This window comes from Eubalaena glacialis, chromosome 1 (assembly GCF_028564815.1).
Source record: "Eubalaena glacialis isolate mEubGla1 chromosome 1, mEubGla1.1.hap2.+ XY, whole genome shotgun sequence".
Taxonomy (NCBI): Eukaryota; Metazoa; Chordata; class Mammalia; order Artiodactyla; family Balaenidae; genus Eubalaena; species Eubalaena glacialis.
Window position 1 is genome coordinate 92,310,873 of NC_083716.1, and position 19,609 is coordinate 92,330,481.

Here is a 19,609-nt window from a genome sequence, read left to right on the forward strand (position 1 = left end):
CCTTTGCCACTTCGCCACGGCCGAGAGTGGGAGCGGGGTCGTGGGCTGGGACCGGTTCGCTGGGCTGGCTAGACACCAGGCGCCGGGAACTTTGCTCGGCAGTTGGCGTGGGGGCAAGGGTGGCGTTGCTGTGTCTAAGGGGCCGTGCCGGCTCAATGGTGGCTCCCAGTGGCTTCGGGCCAACTGCCGTTGGGCAGGCGGGCCGGCCAGGCCGTGGCTGGGCTGCGCCTAGCACTGTGTGGATTGACAGGGTGGGGAATGCACAAGGGACCGAGGGCCACAGGCCCTTAAGCCTCCGGGGCCAAGTCCTGTGAGCGTTGAGCGGCTCTGGGGCGGAGGGCCAAGCGCCTACAGGCCTGGAGGGTCCCGCCTGACCTGAGCTGCGAAGTCGCCCACAACTCCACCACCCCCGGGCCCTCGAGGCCTCCTGTCGCTTGCCTGGGCGGACGGCAGGGCCGCGCCGGAGAGGGTTGGCTGCCGGGCTGGCGGTAAGTCGCCAGCACCAGCGAAGCTAAGCCTCAAGAGGCACACCGTGGCCCCCGCTGCATTCTACGGCCACACCTCCCTGAACGCACCACACCTCGTCTGATCTCGGAAGCTAATCAGGGTCTGGCCTGTTTCGTACCTGGATGGGAGACCACATGGGAATACCGAGTGCTGTAGGCTTTTTTGCCTCCCGCTCCGCCTTGACATTTAGTGGCCCGCGGCCGAGGCCGCCTCCGCCCCCGCTGAGCACCGCTGCAGGCCTCACCTCCTCACGTCCCTCCCAACACAGCGCGCCGGAGGGATCGCTCCCCGCCGAGCTGGCTGGACATGCGGCCAGAATGCGGCCCTGGAAGGCAGCCGCCACCCCAGCCGCTCCCGTGGTGGCTGGCCCGGACCCAGACTCCGCCGCAGGCCGGGGTGCCGTCCGTGCGGCCCGCGAGGCCCTCGACCTGCACTTGGCCGCCCCCACCGGAGCCCAGCCGCGCCGCAGCCCCCTGTCTGCCCGTGTGTCTCTCCACAGCTCCCTCCGGAAAAAGCCCCCCCTCCGCCGTTTCGCCACGGCCGGGGGCGGGAGCGGGGGCGGGGGCCGGGGCCACTTCTCCGGGCCTGCCGGCCACCAGGGCCGGGGTCCTGTGCTCGGCGGGCGGCGTGGGGGCAAGGGGGGGCCTTGCTGGGGCTAAGGGGCCGTGCCCACTCCATGGTGGCTCCCAGTGGCTTCGGGCCAGCTGCTGCCCGGCCGGAGGGCCGGCCCGGCCGTGGCCGGGCTGCGCCTAACTCCGCGTGGGCGGGCAGGGGGGGATGCCCAAGGGACCGCGGCCGCCGGGCCCTGAAGCCTCCGGGGCCGCGTCCCTGTGAGCGTCGAGCGGGATCTGCGGCGGGGCGCCAAGCGCCGACGGGCCTGGAGCGTCCCGCCCGCCCTGGGCTGCGAGGTGGCCCACCACTCCGCCACCCCCGGGTCCCCGAGGCCTCCTGTCGCCTGCCTGGGCGGGCGGCAGGGCCCTGCCGGAGAGGGCTGGCCGCCGGCATGGCGGTAAGGCGCAGGCGCCAGCGAAGCTGGGCCTCAAGAGGCACCGCGCGGGCCCCTCCTGCGTCTACGGCCATACCACCCTGAACGCGCCCGATCTCGTCTGATCTCGGAAGCTAAGCAGGGTCGGGCCTGGTTAGTACTTGGATGGGAGACCGCCTGGGAATACCGGGTGCTGTAGGCTTTTTGCCTCCCGCTCCGCCTTCTCCTTTAGTCGCCCGCCGCCTCCGCCCCCGCCCCCGCCCCCGCCCCCGCCGGGCACCGCTGCAGGCCCCACCTCCTCCGGCCCCTCCCACCACAGCGCGCCAGAGGGGGCGCTCTCCGCCTGCCTGGCCGGCCAGGCGGCCAGAAGGCGGCCCTGGAAGGCAGCCGCATCCCAGCCGCTCCCGGGGTGGCTGGCCTGAACCCAGACTCCGCCTCAGGCCCGGGTGCCGGCCGTGCGGCCCGCGAGCCCCTTGACCTGCACCTGGCCGCCCCCACCAGCGCCCAGCCCCGGCGCAGCCACCTATCTGCCGGTGTGTCTCTCCACAGCTCCCTCCGGAAAAAGCCCCCCTCCGCCGTTTCGCCACGGCCGGGGGCGGGAGCGGGTGCGGGGGCCGGGGCCGGTGCTCCGGGCCGGCCGGCCACAAGGCGCCGGGTCCTGTGCTCGGCGGGTGGCGTGGGGGCAAGGGTGGCCTTGCTGGGGCTAAGGGGCCGTGCCGACTCAATGGTGGCTCCCAGTGGGTTAAGGGCCGACTGCCGTCGGGCAGGAGGGCCGGCCCGGGCTGCGGCTGGGCTGCGCCTAGCGCCGCGTGGGCGGGCAGAGGGGAGGCCCAAGGGACCGCGGGCCCCGGGCCCTGAAGCCTCCGGGGCCACGTCCCTGTGAGCGACGTGCGGGATCTGGGGCGGGGCGCCAAGCGCCGAACGGTTTGGTGGGTCCCGCCCGCCCTGGGCTGGGAGGTCGCCGAACCCTCCGCCACCCCCCTGGTACCCGAGGCCGCCGTTGCCCTGCCTGGGCGGGCGGCGGGGCCCTGCCGGGGCGGGCTGGCCGCCGGGCTGGCGGGGAGGCGCAAGCGCCAGCGAAGCTGGGCCTCAAGAGGCACTCCGCGGGCCCCTCTTAACGTCTACGGCCATACCACCCTGAACGCGCCCGATCTCGTCTGATCTCGGAAGCTAAGCAGGGTCGGGCCTGGTTAGTACTTGGATGGGAGACCGCCTGGGAATACCGGGTGCTGTAGGCTTTTTGCCTCCCGCTCCGCCTTCTCCTTTAGTCGCCCGCGGCCTAGGCCGAGGCCGAGGCCAAGGCCGAGGCCGCTGCCTCCGCCCCCGCCCCCGCCCCCGCCGGGCAGCGCTGCAGGCCCCACCTCCTCCGGCCCCTCCCACCACAGCGCGCCAGAGGGGGCGCTCCGCGCCGGCCTGGCCGGCCAGGCGGCCAGAAGGCGGCCCTGGAAGGCAGCCGCCACCCCAGCCGCTCCCGTGGTGGCTGGCCCGGACCCAGACTCCGCCGCAGGCCGGGGTGCCGTCCGTGCGGCCCACGAAGCCCTCGACCTGCACTTGGCCGCCCCCACCGGAGCCCAGCCGCGCCGCAGCCCCCTGTCTGCCCGTGTGTCTCTCCACAGCTCCCTCCGGAAAAAGCCCACCCTTTGCCACTTCGCCACGGCCGAGAGTGGGAGCGGGGTCGTGGGCTGGGACCGGTTCGCTGGGCTGGCTAGACACCAGGCGCCGGGAACTTTGCTCGGCAGTTGGCGTGGGGGCAAGGGTGGCGTTGCTGTGTCTAAGGGGCCGTGCCGGCTCAATGGTGGCTCCCAGTGGCTTCGGGCCAACTGCCGTTGGGCAGGCGGGCCGGCCAGGCCGTGGCTGGGCTGCGCCTAGCACTGTGTGGATTGACAGGGTGGGGAATGCACAAGGGACCGAGGGCCACAGGCCCTTAAGCCTCCGGGGCCAAGTCCTGTGAGCGTTGAGCGGCTCTGGGGCGGAGGGCCAAGCGCCTACAGGCCTGGAGGGTCCCGCCTGACCTGAGCTGCGAAGTCGCCCACAACTCCACCACCCCCGGGCCCTCGAGGCCTCCTGTCGCTTGCCTGGGCGGACGGCAGGGCCGCGCCGGAGAGGGTTGGCTGCCGGGCTGGCGGTAAGTCGCCAGCACCAGCGAAGCTAAGCCTCAAGAGGCACACCGTGGCCCCCGCTGCATTCTACGGCCACACCTCCCTGAACGCACCACACCTCGTCTGATCTCGGAAGCTAATCAGGGTCTGGCCTGTTTCGTACCTGGATGGGAGACCACATGGGAATACCGAGTGCTGTAGGCTTTTTTGCCTCCCGCTCCGCCTTGACATTTAGTGGCCCGCGGCCGAGGCCGCCTCCGCCCCCGCTGAGCACCGCTGCAGGCCTCACCTCCTCACGTCCCTCCCAACACAGCGCGCCGGAGGGATCGCTCCCCGCCGAGCTGGCTGGACATGCGGCCAGAATGCGGCCCTGGAAGGCAGCCGCCACCCCAGCCGCTCCCGTGGTGGCTGGCCCGGACCCAGACTCCGCCGCAGGCCGGGGTGCCGTCCGTGCGGCCCGCGAGGCCCTCGACCTGCACTTGGCCGCCCCCACCGGAGCCCAGCCGCGCCGCAGCCCCCTGTCTGCCCGTGTGTCTCTCCACAGCTCCCTCCGGAAAAAGCCCCCCCTCCGCCGTTTCGCCACGGCCGGGGGCGGGAGCGGGGGCGGGGGCCGGGGCCACTTCTCCGGGCCTGCCGGCCACCAGGGCCGGGGTCCTGTGCTCGGCGGGCGGCGTGGGGGCAAGGGGGGGCCTTGCTGGGGCTAAGGGGCCGTGCCCACTCCATGGTGGCTCCCAGTGGCTTCGGGCCAGCTGCTGCCCGGCCGGAGGGCCGGCCCGGCCGTGGCCGGGCTGCGCCTAACTCCGCGTGGGCGGGCAGGGGGGGATGCCCAAGGGACCGCGGCCGCCGGGCCCTGAAGCCTCCGGGGCCGCGTCCCTGTGAGCGTCGAGCGGGATCTGCGGCGGGGCGCCAAGCGCCGACGGGCCTGGAGCGTCCCGCCCGCCCTGGGCTGCGAGGTGGCCCACCACTCCGCCACCCCCGGGTCCCCGAGGCCTCCTGTCGCCTGCCTGGGCGGGCGGCAGGGCCCTGCCGGAGAGGGCTGGCCGCCGGCATGGCGGTAAGGCGCAGGCGCCAGCGAAGCTGGGCCTCAAGAGGCACCGCGCGGGCCCCTCCTGCGTCTACGGCCATACCACCCTGAACGCGCCCGATCTCGTCTGATCTCGGAAGCTAAGCAGGGTCGGGCCTGGTTAGTACTTGGATGGGAGACCGCCTGGGAATACCGGGTGCTGTAGGCTTTTTGCCTCCCGCTCCGCCTTCTCCTTTAGTCGCCCGCCGCCTCCGCCCCCGCCCCCGCCCCCGCCCCCGCCGGGCACCGCTGCAGGCCCCACCTCCTCCGGCCCCTCCCACCACAGCGCGCCAGAGGGGGCGCTCTCCGCCTGCCTGGCCGGCCAGGCGGCCAGAAGGCGGCCCTGGAAGGCAGCCGCATCCCAGCCGCTCCCGGGGTGGCTGGCCTGAACCCAGACTCCGCCTCAGGCCCGGGTGCCGGCCGTGCGGCCCGCGAGCCCCTTGACCTGCACCTGGCCGCCCCCACCAGCGCCCAGCCCCGGCGCAGCCACCTATCTGCCGGTGTGTCTCTCCACAGCTCCCTCCGGAAAAAGCCCCCCCTCCGCCGTTTCGCCACGGCCGGGGGCGGGAGCGGGGGCGGGGGCCGGGGCCGGTGCTCCGGGCCGGCCGGCCACAAGGCGCCGGGTCCTGTGCTCGGCGGGTGGCGTGGGGGCAAGGGTGGCCTTGCTGGGGCTAAGGGGCCGTGCCGACTCAATGGTGGCTCCCAGTGGGTTAAGGGCCGACTGCCGTCGGGCAGGAGGGCCGGCCCGGGCTGCGGCTGGGCTGCGCCTAGCGCCGCGTGGGCGGGCAGAGGGGAGGCCCAAGGGACCGCGGGCCCCGGGCCCTGAAGCCTCCGGGGCCACGTCCCTGTGAGCGACGTGCGGGATCTGGGGCGGGGCGCCAAGCGCCGAACGGTTTGGTGGGTCCCGCCCGCCCTGGGCTGGGAGGTCGCCGAACCCTCCGCCACCCCCCTGGTACCCGAGGCCGCCGTTGCCCTGCCTGGGCGGGCGGCGGGGCCCTGCCGGGGCGGGCTGGCCGCCGGGCTGGCGGGGAGGCGCAAGCGCCAGCGAAGCTGGGCCTCAAGAGGCACTCCGCGGGCCCCTTTTAACGTCTACGGCCATACCACCCTGAACGCGCCCGATCTCGTCTGATCTCGGAAGCTAAGCAGGGTCGGGCCTGGTTAGTACTTGGATGGGAGACCGCCTGGGAATACCGGGTGCTGTAGGCTTTTTGCCTCCCGCTCCGCCTTCTCCTTTAGTCGCCCGCGGCCTAGGCCGAGGCCGAGGCCAAGGCCGAGGCCGCTGCCTCCGCCCCCGCCCCCGCCCCCGCCGGGCAGCGCTGCAGGCCCCACCTCCTCCGGCCCCTCCCACCACAGCGCGCCAGAGGGGGCGCTCCGCGCCGGCCTGGCCGGCCAGGCGGCCAGAAGGCGGCCCTGGAAGGCAGCCGCCACCCCAGCCGCTCCCGTGGTGGCTGGCCCGGACCCAGACTCCGCCGCAGGCCGGGGTGCCGTCCGTGCGGCCCACGAAGCCCTCGACCTGCACTTGGCCGCCCCCACCGGAGCCCAGCCGCGCCGCAGCCCCCTGTCTGCCCGTGTGTCTCTCCACAGCTCCCTCCGGAAAAAGCCCACCCTTTGCCACTTCGCCACGGCCGAGAGTGGGAGCGGGGTCGTGGGCTGGGACCGGTTCGCTGGGCTGGCTAGACACCAGGCGCCGGGAACTTTGCTCGGCAGTTGGCGTGGGGGCAAGGGTGGCGTTGCTGTGTCTAAGGGGCCGTGCCGGCTCAATGGTGGCTCCCAGTGGCTTCGGGCCAACTGCCGTTGGGCAGGCGGGCCGGCCAGGCCGTGGCTGGGCTGCGCCTAGCACTGTGTGGATTGACAGGGTGGGGAATGCACAAGGGACCGAGGGCCACAGGCCCTTAAGCCTCCGGGGCCAAGTCCTGTGAGCGTTGAGCGGCTCTGGGGCGGAGGGCCAAGCGCCTACAGGCCTGGAGGGTCCCGCCTGACCTGAGCTGCGAAGTCGCCCACAACTCCACCACCCCCGGGCCCTCGAGGCCTCCTGTCGCTTGCCTGGGCGGACGGCAGGGCCGCGCTGGAGAGGGTTGGCTGCCGGGCTGGCGGTAAGTCGCCAGCACCAGCGAAGCTAAGCCTCAAGAGGCACACCGTGGCCCCCGCTGCATTCTACGGCCACACCTCCCTGAACGCACCACACCTCGTCTGATCTCGGAAGCTAATCAGGGTCTGGCCTGTTTCGTACCTGGATGGGAGACCACATGGGAATACCGAGTGCTGTAGGCTTTTTTGCCTCCCGCTCCGCCTTGACATTTAGTGGCCCGCGGCCGAGGCCGCCTCCGCCCCCGCTGAGCACCGCTGCAGGCCTCACCTCCTCACGTCCCTCCCAACACAGCGCGCCGGAGGGATCGCTCCCCGCCGAGCTGGCTGGACATGCGGCCAGAATGCGGCCCTGGAAGGCAGCCGCCACCCCAGCCGCTCCCGTTGTGGCTGGCCCGGACCCAGACTCCGCCGCAGGCCGGGGTGCCGTCCGTGCGGCCCGCGAGGCCCTCGACCTGCACTTGGCCGCCCCCACCGGAGCCCAGCCGCGCCGCAGCCCCCTGTCTGCCCGTGTGTCTCTCCACAGCTCCCTCCGGAAAAAGCCCCCCCTCCGCCGTTTCGCCACGGCCGGGGGCGGGAGCGGGGGCGGGGGCCGGGGCCGCTTCTCCGGGCCTGCCGGCCACCAGGGCCGGGGTCCTGTGCTCGGCGGGCGGCGTGGGGGCAAGGGGGGGCCTTGCTGGGGCTAAGGGGCCGTGCCCACTCCATGGTGGCTCCCAGTGGCTTCGGGCCAGCTGCTGCCCGGCCGGAGGGCCGGCCCGGCCGTGGCCGGGCTGCGCCTAACTCCGCGTGGGCGGGCAGGGGGGGATGCCCAAGGGACCGCGGCCGCCGGGCCCTGAAGCCTCCGGGGCCGCGTCCCTGTGAGCGTCGAGCGGGATCTGCGGCGGGGCGCCAAGCGCCGACGGGCCTGGAGCGTCCCGCCCGCCCTGGGCTGCGAGGTGGCCCACCACTCCGCCACCCCCGGGTCCCCGAGGCCTCCTGTCGCCTGCCTGGGCGGGCGGCAGGGCCCTGCCGGAGAGGGCTGGCCGCCGGCATGGCGGTAAGGCGCAGGCGCCAGCGAAGCTGGGCCTCAAGAGGCACCGCGCGGGCCCCTCCTGCGTCTACGGCCATACCACCCTGAACGCGCCCGATCTCGTCTGATCTCGGAAGCTAAGCAGGGTCGGGCCTGGTTAGTACTTGGATGGGAGACCGCCTGGGAATACCGGGTGCTGTAGGCTTTTTGCCTCCCGCTCCGCCTTCTCCTTTAGTCGCCCGCCGCCTCCGCCCCCGCCCCCGCCCCCGCCCCCGCCGGGCACCGCTGCAGGCCCCACCTCCTCCGGCCCCTCCCACCACAGCGCGCCAGAGGGGGCGCTCTCCGCCTGCCTGGCCGGCCAGGCGGCCAGAAGGCGGCCCTGGAAGGCAGCCGCATCCCAGCCGCTCCCGGGGTGGCTGGCCTGAACCCAGACTCCGCCTCAGGCCCGGGTGCCGGCCGTGCGGCCCGCGAGCCCCTTGACCTGCACCTGGCCGCCCCCACCAGCGCCCAGCCCCGGCGCAGCCACCTATCTGCCGGTGTGTCTCTCCACAGCTCCCTCCGGAAAAAGCCCCCCCTCCGCCGTTTCGCCACGGCCGGGGGCGGGAGCGGGGGCGGGGGCCGGGGCCGGTGCTCCGGGCCGGCCGGCCACAAGGCGCCGGGTCCTGTGCTCGGCGGGTGGCGTGGGGGCAAGGGTGGCCTTGCTGGGGCTAAGGGGCCGTGCCGACTCAATGGTGGCTCCCAGTGGGTTAAGGGCCGACTGCCGTCGGGCAGGAGGGCCGGCCCGGGCTGCGGCTGGGCTGCGCCTAGCGCCGCGTGGGCGGGCAGAGGGGAGGCCCAAGGGACCGCGGGCCCCGGGCCCTGAAGCCTCCGGGGCCACGTCCCTGTGAGCGACGTGCGGGATCTGGGGCGGGGCGCCAAGCGCCGAACGGTTTGGTGGGTCCCGCCCGCCCTGGGCTGGGAGGTCGCCGAACCCTCCGCCACCCCCCTGGTACCCGAGGCCGCCGTTGCCCTGCCTGGGCGGGCGGCGGGGCCCTGCTGGGGCGGGCTGGCCGCCGGGCTGGCGGGGAGGCGCAAGCGCCAGCGAAGCTGGGCCTCAAGAGGCACTCCGCGGGCCCCTCTTAACGTCTACGGCCATACCACCCTGAACGCGCCCGATCTCGTCTGATCTCGGAAGCTAAGCAGGGTCGGGCCTGGTTAGTACTTGGATGGGAGACCGCCTGGGAATACCGGGTGCTGTAGGCTTTTTGCCTCCCGCTCCGCCTTCTCCTTTAGTCGCCCGCGGCCTAGGCCGAGGCCGAGGCCGAGGCCGCTGCCTCCGCCCCCGCCCCCGCCCCCGCCGGGCAGCGCTGCAGGCCCCACCTCCTCCGGCCCCTCCCACCACAGCGCGCCAGAGGGGGCGCTCCGCGCCGGCCTGGCCGGCCAGGCGGCCAGAAGGCGGCCCTGGAAGGCAGCCGCCACCCCAGCCGCTCCCGTGGTGGCTGGCCCGGACCCAGACTCCGCCGCAGGCCGGGGTGCCATCCGTGCGGCCCACGAAGCCCTCGACCTGCACTTGGCCGCCCCCACCGGAGCCCAGCCGCGCCGCAGCCCCCTGTCTGCCCGTGTGTCTCTCCACAGCTCCCTCCGGAAAAAGCCCACCCTTTGCCACTTCGCCACGGCCGAGAGTGGGAGCGGGGTCGTGGGCTGGGACCGGTTCGCTGGGCTGGCTAGACACCAGGCGCCAGGAACTTTGCTCGGCAGTTGGCGTGGGGGCAAGGGTGGCGTTGCTGTGTCTAAGGGGCCGTGCCGGCTCAATGGTGGCTCCCAGTGGCTTCGGGCCAACTGCCGTTGGGCAGGCGGGCCGGCCAGGCCGTGGCTGGGCTGCGCCTAGCACTGTGTGGATTGACAGGGTGGGGAATGCACAAGGGACCGAGGGCCACAGGCCCTTAAGCCTCCGGGGCCAAGTCCTGTGAGCGTTGAGCGGCTCTGGGGCGGAGGGCCAAGCGCCTACAGGCCTGGAGGGTCCCGCCTGACCTGAGCTGCGAAGTCGCCCACAACTCCACCACCCCCGGGCCCTCGAGGCCTCCTGTCGCTTGCCTGGGCGGACGGCAGGGCCGCGCCGGAGAGGGTTGGCTGCCGGGCTGGCGGTAAGTCGCCAGCACCAGCGAAGCTAAGCCTCAAGAGGCACACCGTGGCCCCCGCTGCATTCTACGGCCACACCTCCCTGAACGCACCACACCTCGTCTGATCTCGGAAGCTAATCAGGGTCTGGCCTGTTTCGTACCTGGATGGGAGACCACATGGGAATACCGAGTGCTGTAGGCTTTTTTGCCTCCCGCTCCGCCTTGACATTTAGTGGCCCGCGGCCGAGGCCGCCTCCGCCCCCGCTGAGCACCGCTGCAGGCCTCACCTCCTCACGTCCCTCCCAACACAGCGCGCCGGAGGGATCGCTCCCCGCCGAGCTGGCTGGACATGCGGCCAGAATGCGGCCCTGGAAGGCAGCCGCCACCCCAGCCGCTCCCGTGGTGGCTGGCCCGGACCCAGACTCCGCCGCAGGCCGGGGTGCCGTCCGTGCGGCCCGCGAGGCCCTCGACCTGCACTTGGCCGCCCCCACCGGAGCCCAGCCGCGCCGCAGCCCCCTGTCTGCCCGTGTGTCTCTCCACAGCTCCCTCCGGAAAAAGCCCCCGCCTCCGCCGTTTCGCCACGGCCGGGGGCGGGAGCGGGGGCGGGGGCCGGGGCCGCTTCTCCGGGCCTGCCGGCCACCAGGGCCGGGGTCCTGTGCTCGGCGGGCGGCGTGGGGGCAAGGGGGGGCCTTGCTGGGGCTAAGGGGCCGTGCCCACTCCATGGTGGCTCCCAGTGGCTTCGGGCCAGCTGCTGCCCGGCCGGAGGGCCGGCCCGGCCGTGGCCGGGCTGCGCCTAACTCCGCGTGGGCGGGCAGGGGGGGATGCCCAAGGGACCGCGGCCGCCGGGCCCTGAAGCCTCCGGGGCCGCGTCCCTGTGAGCGTCGAGCGGGATCTGCGGCGGGGCGCCAAGCGCCGACGGGCCTGGAGCGTCCCGCCCGCCCTGGGCTGCGAGGTGGCCCACCACTCCGCCACCCCCGGGTCCCCGAGGCCTCCTGTCGCCTGCCTGGGCGGGCGGCAGGGCCCTGCCGGAGAGGGCTGGCCGCCGGCATGGCGGTAAGGCGCAGGCGCCAGCGAAGCTGGGCCTCAAGAGGCACCGCGCGGGCCCCTCCTGCGTCTACGGCCATACCACCCTGAACGCGCCCGATCTCGTCTGATCTCGGAAGCTAAGCAGGGTCGGGCCTGTTTAGTACTTGGATGGGAGACCGCCTGGGAATACCGGGTGCTGTAGGCTTTTTGCCTCCCGCTCCGCCTTCTCCTTTAGTCGCCCGCCGCCTCCGCCCCCGCCCCCGCCCCCGCCCCCGCCGGGCACCGCTGCAGGCCCCACCTCCTCCGGCCCCTCCCACCACAGCGCGCCAGAGGGGGCGCTCTCCGCCTGCCTGGCCGGCCAGGCGGCCAGAAGGCGGCCCTGGAAGGCAGCCGCATCCCAGCCGCTCCCGGGGTGGCTGGCCTGAACCCAGACTCCGCCTCAGGCCCGGGTGCCGGCCGTGCGGCCCGCGAGCCCCTTGACCTGCACCTGGCCGCCCCCACCAGCGCCCAGCCCCGGCGCAGCCACCTATCTGCCGGTGTGTCTCTCCACAGCTCCCTCCGGAAAAAGCCCCCCCTCCGCCGTTTCGCCACGGCCGGGGGCGGGAGCGGGGGCGGGGGCCGGGGCCGGTGCTCCGGGCCGGCCGGCCACAAGGCGCCGGGTCCTGTGCTCGGCGGGTGGCGTGGGGGCAAGGGTGGCCTTGCTGGGGCTAAGGGGCCGTGCCGACTCAATGGTGGCTCCCAGTGGGTTAAGGGCCGACTGCCGTCGGGCAGGAGGGCCGGCCCGGGCTGCGGCTGGGCTGCGCCTAGCGCCGCGTGGGCGGGCAGAGGGGAGGCCCAAGGGACCGCGGGCCCCGGGCCCTGAAGCCTCCGGGGCCACGTCCCTGTGAGCGACGTGCGGGATCTGGGGCGGGGCGCCAAGCGCCGAACGGTTTGGTGGGTCCCGCCCGCCCTGGGCTGGGAGGTCGCCGAACCCTCCGCCACCCCCCTGGTACCCGAGGCCGCCGTTGCCCTGCCTGGGCGGGCGGCGGGGCCCTGCCGGGGCGGGCTGGCCGCCGGGCTGGCGGGGAGGCGCAAGCGCCAGCGAAGCTGGGCCTCAAGAGGCACTCCGCGGGCCCCTTTTAACGTCTACGGCCATACCACCCTGAACGCGCCCGATCTCGTCTGATCTCGGAAGCTAAGCAGGGTCGGGCCTGGTTAGTACTTGGATGGGAGACCGCCTGGGAATACCGGGTGCTGTAGGCTTTTTGCCTCCCGCTCCGCCTTCTCCTTTAGTCGCCCGCCGCCTCCGCCCCCGCCCCCGCCCCCGCCCCCGCCGGGCACCGCTGCAGGCCCCACCTCCTCCGGCCCCTCCCACCACAGCGCGCCAGAGGGGGCGCTCTCCGCCTGCCTGGCCGGCCAGGCGGCCAGAAGGCGGCCCTGGAATGCAGCCGCATCCCAGCCGCTCCCGGGGTGGCTGGCCTGAACCCAGACTCCGCCTCAGGCCCGGGTGCCGGCCGTGCGGCCCGCGAGCCCCTTGACCTGCACCTGGCCGCCCCCACCAGCGCCCAGCCCCGGCGCAGCCACCTATCTGCCGGTGTGTCTCTCCACAGCTCCCTCCGGAAAAAGCCCCCCCTCCGCCGTTTCGCCACGGCCGGGGGCGGGAGCGGGGGCGGGGGCCGGGGCCGGTGCTCCGGGCCGGCCGGCCACAAGGCGCCGGGTCCTGTGCTCGGCGGGTGGCGTGGGGGCAAGGGTGGCCTTGCTGGGGCTAAGGGGCCGTGCCGACTCAATGGTGGCTCCCAGTGGGTTAAGGGCCGACTGCCGTCGGGCAGGAGGGCCGGCCCGGGCTGCGGCTGGGCTGCGCCTAGCGCCGCGTGGGCGGGCAGAGGGGAGGCCCAAGGGACCGCGGGCCCCGGGCCCTGAAGCCTCCGGGGCCACGTCCCTGTGAGCGACGTGCGGGATCTGGGGCGGGGCGCCAAGCGCCGAACGGTTTGGTGGGTCCCGCCCGCCCTGGGCTGGGAGGTCGCCGAACCCTCCGCCACCCCCCTGGTACCCGAGGCCGCCGTTGCCCTGCCTGGGCGGGCGGCGGGGCCCTGCCGGGGCGGGCTGGCCGCCGGGCTGGCGGGGAGGCACAAGCGCCAGCGAAGCTGGGCCTCAAGAGGCACTCCGCGGGCCCCTTTTAACGTCTACGGCCATACCACCCTGAACGCGCCCGATCTCGTCTGATCTCGGAAGCTAAGCAGGGTCGGGCCTGGTTAGTACTTGGATGGGAGACCGCCTGGGAATACCGGGTGCTGTAGGCTTTTTGCCTCCCGCTCCGCCTTCTCCTTTAGTCGCCCGCGGCCTAGGCCGAGGCCGAGGCCAAGGCCGAGGCCGCTGCCTCCGCCCCCGCCCCCGCCCCCGCCGGGCAGCGCTGCAGGCCCCACCTCCTCCGGCCCCTCCCACCACAGCGCGCCAGAGGGGGCGCTCCGCGCCGGCCTGGCCGGCCAGGCGGCCAGAAGGCGGCCCTGGAAGGCAGCCGCCACCCCAGCCGCTCCCGTGGTGGCTGGCCCGGACCCAGACTCCGCCGCAGGCCGGGGTGCCGTCCGTGCGGCCCACGAAGCCCTCGACCTGCACTTGGCCGCCCCCACCGGAGCCCAGCCGCGCCGCAGCCCCCTGTCTGCCCGTGTGTCTCTCCACAGCTCCCTCCGGAAAAAGCCCACCCTTTGCCACTTCGCCACGGCCGAGAGTGGGAGCGGGGTCGTGGGCTGGGACCGGTTCGCTGGGCTGGCTAGACACCAGGCGCCGGGAACTTTGCTCGGCAGTTGGCGTGGGGGCAAGGGTGGCGTTGCTGTGTCTAAGGGGCCGTGCCGGCTCAATGGTGGCTCCCAGTGGCTTCGGGCCAACTGCCGTTGGGCAGGCGGGCCGGCCAGGCCGTGGCTGGGCTGCGCCTAGCACTGTGTGGATTGACAGGGTGGGGAATACACAAGGGACCGAGGGCCACAGGCCCTTAAGCCTCCGGGGCCAAGTCCTGTGAGCGTTGAGCGGCTCTGGGGCGGAGGGCCAAGCGCCTACAGGCCTGGAGGGTCCCGCCTGACCTGAGCTGCGAAGTCGCCCACAACTCCACCACCCCCGGGCCCTCGAGGCCTCCTGTCGCTTGCCTGGGCGGACGGCAGGGCCGCGCCGGAGAGGGTTGGCTGCCGGGCTGGCGGTAAGTCGCCAGCACCAGCGAAGCTAAGCCTCAAGAGGCACACCGTGGCCCCCGCTGCATTCTACGGCCACACCTCCCTGAACGCACCACACCTCGTCTGATCTCGGAAGCTAATCAGGGTCTGGCCTGTTTCGTACCTGGATGGGAGACCACATGGGAATACCGAGTGCTGTAGGCTTTTTTGCCTCCCGCTCCGCCTTGACATTTAGTGGCCCGCGGCCGAGGCCGCCTCCGCCCCCGCTGAGCACCGCTGCAGGCCTCACCTCCTCACGTCCCTCCCAACACAGCGCGCCGGAGGGATCGCTCCCCGCCGAGCTGGCTGGACATGCGGCCAGAATGCGGCCCTGGAAGGCAGCCGCCACCCCAGCCGCTCCCGTGGTGGCTGGCCCGGACCCAGACTCCGCCGCAGGCCGGGGTGCCGTCCGTGCGGCCCGCGAGGCCCTCGACCTGCACTTGGCCGCCCCCACCGGAGCCCAGCCGCGCCGCAGCCCCCTGTCTGCCCGTGTGTCTCTCCACAGCTCCCTCCGGAAAAAGCCCCCGCCTCCGCCGTTTCGCCACGGCCGGGGGCGGGAGCGGGGGCGGGGGCCGGGGCCGCTTCTCCGGGCCTGCCGGCCACCAGGGCCGGGGTCCTGTGCTCGGCGGGCGGCGTGGGGGCAAGGGGGGGCCTTGCTGGGGCTAAGGGGCCGTGCCCACTCCATGGTGGCTCCCAGTGGCTTCGGGCCAGCTGCTGCCCGGCCGGAGGGCCGGCCCGGCCGTGGCCGGGCTGCGCCTAACTCCGCGTGGGCGGGCAGGGGGGGATGCCCAAGGGACCGCGGCCGCCGGGCCCTGAAGCCTCCGGGGCCGCGTCCCTGTGAGCGTCGAGCGGGATCTGCGGCGGGGCGCCAAGCGCCGACGGGCCTGGAGCGTCCCGCCCGCCCTGGGCTGCGAGGTGGCCCACCACTCCGCCACCCCCGGGTCCCCGAGGCCTCCTGTCGCCTGCCTGGGCGGGCGGCAGGGCCCTGCCGGAGAGGGCTGGCCGCCGGCATGGCGGTAAGGCGCAGGCGCCAGCGAAGCTGGGCCTCAAGAGGCACCGCGCGGGCCCCTCCTGCGTCTACGGCCATACCACCCTGAACGCGCCCGATCTCGTCTGATCTCGGAAGCTAAGCAGGGTCGGGCCTGTTTAGTACTTGGATGGGAGACCGCCTGGGAATACCGGGTGCTGTAGGCTTTTTGCCTCCCGCTCCGCCTTCTCCTTTAGTCGCCCGCCGCCTCCGCCCCCGCCCCCGCCCCCGCCCCCGCCGGGCACCGCTGCAGGCCCCACCTCCTCCGGCCCCTCCCACCACAGCGCGCCAGAGGGGGCGCTCTCCGCCTGCCTGGCCGGCCAGGCGGCCAGAAGGCGGCCCTGGAAGGCAGCCGCATCCCAGCCGCTCCCGGGGTGGCTGGCCTGAACCCAGACTCCGCCTCAGGCCCGGGTGCCGGCCGTGCGGCCCGCGAGCCCCTTGACCTGCACCTGGCCGCCCCCACCAGCGCCCAGCCCCGGCGCAGCCACCTATCTGCCGGTGTGTCTCTCCACAGCTCCCTCCGGAAAAAGCCCCCCCTCCGCCGTTTCGCCACGGCCGGGGGCGGGAGCGGGGGCGGGGGCCGGGGCCGGTGCTCCGGGCCGGCCGGCCACAAGGCGCCGGGTCCTGTGCTCGGCGGGTGGCGTGGGGGCAAGGGTGGCCTTGCTGGGGCTAAGGGGCCGTGCCGACTCAATGGTGGCTCCCAGTGGGTTAAGGGCCGACTGCCGTCGGGCAGGAGGGCCGGCCCGGGCTGCGGCTGGGCTGCGCCTAGCGCCGCGTGGGCGGGCAGAGGGGAGGCCCAAGGGACCGCGGGCCCCGGGCCCTGAAGCCTCCGGGGCCACGTCCCTGTGAGCGACGTGCGGGATCTGGGGCGGGGCGCCAAGCGCCGAACGGTTTGGTGGGTCCCGCCCGCCCTGGGCTGGGAGGTCGCCGAACCCTCCGCCACCCCCCTGGTACCCGAGGCCGCCGTTGCCCTGCCTGGGCGGGCGGCGGGGCCCTGCCGGGGCGGGCTGGCCGCCGGGCTGGCGGGGAGGCGCAAGCGCCAGCGAAGCTGGGCCTCAAGAGGCACTCCGCGGGCCCCTTTTAACGTCTACGGCCATACCACCCTGAACGCGCCCGATCTCGTCTGATCTCGGAAGCTAAGCAGGGTCGGGCCTGGTTAGTACTTGGATGGGAGACCGCCTGGGAATACCGGGTGCTGTAGGCTTTTTGCCTCCCGCTCCGCCTTCTCCTTTAGTCGCCCGCTGCCTCCGCCCCCGCCCCCGCCCCCGCCCCCGCCGGGCACCGCTGCAGGCCCCACCTCCTCCGGCCCCTCCCACCACAGCGCGCCAGAGGGGGCGCTCTCCGCCTGCCTGGCCGGCCAGGCGGCCAGAAGGCGGCCCTGGAATGCAGCCGCATCCCAGCCGCTCCCGGGGTGGCTGGCCTGAACCCAGACTCCGCCTCAGGCCCGGGTGCCGGCCGTGCGGCCCGCGAGCCCCTTGACCTGCACCTGGCCGCCCCCACCAGCGCCCAGCCCCGGCGCAGCCACCTATCTGCCGGTGTGTCTCTCCACAGCTCCCTCCGGAAAAAGCCCCCCCTCCGCCGTTTCGCCACGGCCGGGGGCGGGAGCGGGGGCGGGGGCCGGGGCCGGTGCTCCGGGCCGGCCGGCCACAAGGCGCCGGGTCCTGTGCTCGGCGGGTGGCGTGGGGGCAAGGGTGGCCTTGCTGGGGCTAAGGGGCCGTGCCGACTCAATGGTGGCTCCCAGTGGGTTAAGGGCCGACTGCCGTCGGGCAGGAGGGCCGGCCCGGGCTGCGGCTGGGCTGCGCCTAGCGCCGCGTGGGCGGGCAGAGGGGAGGCCCAAGGGACCGCGGGCCCCGGGCCCTGAAGCCTCCGGGGCCACGTCCCTGTGAGCGACGTGCGGGATCTGGGGCGGGGCGCCAAGCGCCGAACGGTTTGGTGGGTCCCGCCCGCCCTGGGCTGGGAGGTCGCCGAACCCTCCGCCACCCCCCTGGTACCCGAGGCCGCCGTTGCCCTGCCTGGGCGGGCGGCGGGGCCCTGCCGGGGCGGGCTGGCCGCCGGGCTGGCGGGGAGGCACAAGCGCCAGCGAAGCTGGGCCTCAAGAGGCACTCCGCGGGCCCCTTTTAACGTCTACGGCCATACCACCCTGAACGCGCCCGATCTCGTCTGATCTCGGAAGCTAAGCAGGGTCGGGCCTGGTTAGTACTTGGATGGGAGACCGCCTGGGAATACCGGGTGCTGTAGGCTTTTTGCCTCCCGCTCCGCCTTCTCCTTTAGTCGCCCGCGGCCTAGGCCGAGGCCGAGGCCAAGGCCGAGGCCGCTGCCTCCGCCCCCGCCCCCGCCCCCGCCGGGCAGCGCTGCAGGCCCCACCTCCTCCGGCCCCTCCCACCACAGCGCGCCAGAGGGGGCGCTCCGCGCCGGCCTGGCCGGCCAGGCGGCCAGAAGGCGGCCCTGGAAGGCAGCCGCCACCCCAGCCGCTCCCGTGGTGGCTGGCCCGGACCCAGACTCCGCCGCAGGCCGGGGTGCCGTCCGTGCGGCCCACGAAGCCCTCGACCTGCACTTGGCCGCCCCCACCGGAGCCCAGCCGCGCCGCAGCCCCCTGTCTGCCCGTGTGTCTCTCCACAGCTCCCTCCGGAAAAAGCCCACCCTTTGCCACTTCGCCACGGCCGAGAGTGGGAGCGGGGTCGTGGGCTGGGACCGGTTCGCTGGGCTGGCTAGACACCAGGCGCCGGGAACTTTGCTCGGCAGTTGGCGTGGGGGCAAGGGTGGCGTTGCTGTGTCTAAGGGGCCGTGCCGGCTCAATGGTGGCTCCCAGTGGCTTCGGGCCAACTGCCGTTGGGCAGGCGGGCCGGCCAGGCCGTGGCTGGGCTGCGCCTAGCACTGTGTGGATTGACAGGGTGGGGAATACACAAGGGACCGAGGGCCACAGGCCCTTAAGCCTCCGGGGCCAAGTCCTGTGAGCGTTGAGCGGCTCTGGGGCGGAGGGCCAAGCGCCTACAGGCCTGGAGGGTCCCGCCTGACCTGAGCTGCGAAGTCGCCCACAACTCCACCACCCCCGGGCCCTCGAGGCCTCCTGTCGCTTGCCTGGGCGGACGGCAGGGCCGCGCCGGAGAGGGTTGGCTGCCGGGCTGGCGGTAAGTCGCCAGCACCAGCGAAGCTAAGCCTCAAGAGGCACACCGTGGCCCCCGCTGCATTCTACGGCCACACCTCCCTGAACGCACCACACCTCGTCTGATCTCGGAAGCTAATCAGGGTCTGGCCTGTTTCGTACCTGGATGGGAGACCACATGGGAATACCGAGTGCTGTAGGCTTTTTTGCCTCCCGCTCCGCCTTGACATTTAGTGGCCCGCGGCCGAGGCCGCCTCCGCCCCCGCTGAGCACCGCTGCAGGCCTCACCTCCTCACGTCCCTCCCAACACAGCGCGCCGGAGGGATCGCTCCCCGCCGAGCTGGCTGGACATGCGGCCAGAATGCGGCCCTGGAAGGCAGCCGCCACCCCAGCCGCTCCCGTTGTGGCTGGCCCGGACCCAGACTCCGCCGCAGGCCGGGGTGCCGTCCGTGCGGCCCGCGAGGCCCTCGACCTGCACTTGGCCGCCCCCACCGGAGCCCAGCCGCGCCGCAGCCCCCTGTCTGCCCGTGTGTCTCTCCACAGCTCCCTCCGGAAAAAGCCCCCCCTCCGCCGTTTCGCCACGGCCGGGGGCGGGAGCGGGGGCGGGGGCCGGGGCCGCTTCTCCGGGCCTGCCGGCCACCAGGGCCGGGGTCCTGTGCTCGGCGGGCGGCGTGGGGGCAAGGGGGGGCCTTGCTGGGGCTAAGGGGCCGTGCCCACTCCATGGTGGCTCCCAGTGGCTTCGGGCCAGCTGCTGCCCGGCCGGAGGGCCGGCCCGGCCGTGGCCGGGCTGCGCCTAACTCCGCGTGGGCGGGCAGGGGGGGATGCCCAAGGGACCGCGGCCGCCGGGCCCTGAAGCCTCCGGGGCCGCGTCCCTGTGAGCGTCGAGCGGGATCTGCGGCGGGGCGCCAAGCGCCGACGGGCCTGGAGCGTCCCGCCCGCCCTGGGCTGCGAGGTGGCCCACCACTCCGCCACCCCCGGGTCCCCGAGGCCTCCTGTCGCCTGCCTGGGCGGGCGGCAGGGCCCTGCCGGAGAGGGCTGGCCGCCGGCATGGCGGTAAGGCGCAGGCGCCAGCGAAGCTGGGCCTCAAGAGGCACCGCGCGGGCCCCTCCTGCGTCTACGGCCATACCACCCTGAACGCGCCCGATCTCGTCTGATCTCAGAAGCTAAGCAGGGTCGGGCCTGGTTAGTACTTGGATGGGAGACCGCCTGGGAATACCGGGTGCTGTAGGCTTTTTGCCTCCCGCTCCGCCTTCTCCTTTAGTCGCCCGCCGCCTCCGCCCCCGCCCCCGCCCCCGCCCCCGCCGGGCACCGCTGCAGGCCCCACCTCCTCCGGCCCCTCCCACCACAGCGCGCCAGAGGGGGCGCTCTCCGCCTGCCTGGCCGGCCAGGCGGCCAGAAGGCGGCCCTGGAAGGCAGCCGCATCCCAG

General features: G+C 74.2%; 13 non-coding genes and 6 pseudogenes across 13 annotated transcripts; all 19 read left to right on the top strand.

The window, feature by feature from the left end:
* Positions 1–547: 547 nt before the first annotated feature.
* Positions 548–666, top strand: LOC133075362 (5S ribosomal RNA; annotated as a pseudogene).
* A 909-nt stretch (positions 667–1,575) lies between these two features.
* Positions 1,576–1,694, top strand: LOC133077293 (5S ribosomal RNA). Its single transcript, XR_009697694.1, has one exon. It is a non-coding gene; the product is annotated as a 5S ribosomal RNA (ribosomal RNA).
* Positions 1,695–2,611: 917 nt separating this feature from the next.
* Positions 2,612–2,730, top strand: LOC133077348 (5S ribosomal RNA). Its single transcript, XR_009697703.1, has one exon. It is a non-coding gene; the product is annotated as a 5S ribosomal RNA (ribosomal RNA).
* Positions 2,731–3,676: 946 nt separating this feature from the next.
* Positions 3,677–3,795, top strand: LOC133075365 (5S ribosomal RNA; annotated as a pseudogene).
* Positions 3,796–4,704: 909 nt separating this feature from the next.
* LOC133077387 (5S ribosomal RNA) lies at positions 4,705–4,823 on the top strand. Its single transcript, XR_009697711.1, has one exon. It is a non-coding gene; the product is annotated as a 5S ribosomal RNA (ribosomal RNA).
* Positions 4,824–5,741: 918 nt separating this feature from the next.
* On the top strand, positions 5,742–5,860 carry LOC133077434 (5S ribosomal RNA). Its single transcript, XR_009697719.1, has one exon. It is a non-coding gene; the product is annotated as a 5S ribosomal RNA (ribosomal RNA).
* Positions 5,861–6,806: 946 nt separating this feature from the next.
* LOC133075372 (5S ribosomal RNA) lies at positions 6,807–6,925 on the top strand (annotated as a pseudogene).
* Positions 6,926–7,834: 909 nt separating this feature from the next.
* Positions 7,835–7,953, top strand: LOC133077508 (5S ribosomal RNA). Its single transcript, XR_009697777.1, has one exon. It is a non-coding gene; the product is annotated as a 5S ribosomal RNA (ribosomal RNA).
* A 918-nt stretch (positions 7,954–8,871) lies between these two features.
* On the top strand, positions 8,872–8,990 carry LOC133077576 (5S ribosomal RNA). Its single transcript, XR_009697785.1, has one exon. It is a non-coding gene; the product is annotated as a 5S ribosomal RNA (ribosomal RNA).
* Positions 8,991–9,930: 940 nt separating this feature from the next.
* LOC133075377 (5S ribosomal RNA) lies at positions 9,931–10,049 on the top strand (annotated as a pseudogene).
* Positions 10,050–10,959: 910 nt separating this feature from the next.
* LOC133104256 (5S ribosomal RNA) lies at positions 10,960–11,078 on the top strand. The gene has a single exon (XR_009703505.1). It is a non-coding gene; the product is annotated as a 5S ribosomal RNA (ribosomal RNA).
* A 918-nt stretch (positions 11,079–11,996) lies between these two features.
* LOC133077642 (5S ribosomal RNA) lies at positions 11,997–12,115 on the top strand. The gene has a single exon (XR_009697786.1). It is a non-coding gene; the product is annotated as a 5S ribosomal RNA (ribosomal RNA).
* Positions 12,116–13,033: 918 nt separating this feature from the next.
* On the top strand, positions 13,034–13,152 carry LOC133077722 (5S ribosomal RNA). The gene has a single exon (XR_009697787.1). It is a non-coding gene; the product is annotated as a 5S ribosomal RNA (ribosomal RNA).
* A 946-nt stretch (positions 13,153–14,098) lies between these two features.
* LOC133075380 (5S ribosomal RNA) lies at positions 14,099–14,217 on the top strand (annotated as a pseudogene).
* Positions 14,218–15,127: 910 nt separating this feature from the next.
* Positions 15,128–15,246, top strand: LOC133104270 (5S ribosomal RNA). Its single transcript, XR_009703507.1, has one exon. It is a non-coding gene; the product is annotated as a 5S ribosomal RNA (ribosomal RNA).
* Positions 15,247–16,164: 918 nt separating this feature from the next.
* LOC133077805 (5S ribosomal RNA) lies at positions 16,165–16,283 on the top strand. Its single transcript, XR_009697788.1, has one exon. It is a non-coding gene; the product is annotated as a 5S ribosomal RNA (ribosomal RNA).
* A 918-nt stretch (positions 16,284–17,201) lies between these two features.
* LOC133077861 (5S ribosomal RNA) lies at positions 17,202–17,320 on the top strand. The gene has a single exon (XR_009697798.1). It is a non-coding gene; the product is annotated as a 5S ribosomal RNA (ribosomal RNA).
* A 946-nt stretch (positions 17,321–18,266) lies between these two features.
* On the top strand, positions 18,267–18,385 carry LOC133075385 (5S ribosomal RNA; annotated as a pseudogene).
* Positions 18,386–19,294: 909 nt separating this feature from the next.
* On the top strand, positions 19,295–19,413 carry LOC133104525 (5S ribosomal RNA). Its single transcript, XR_009703602.1, has one exon. It is a non-coding gene; the product is annotated as a 5S ribosomal RNA (ribosomal RNA).
* The last annotated feature ends 196 nt before the right edge of the window (positions 19,414–19,609 follow it).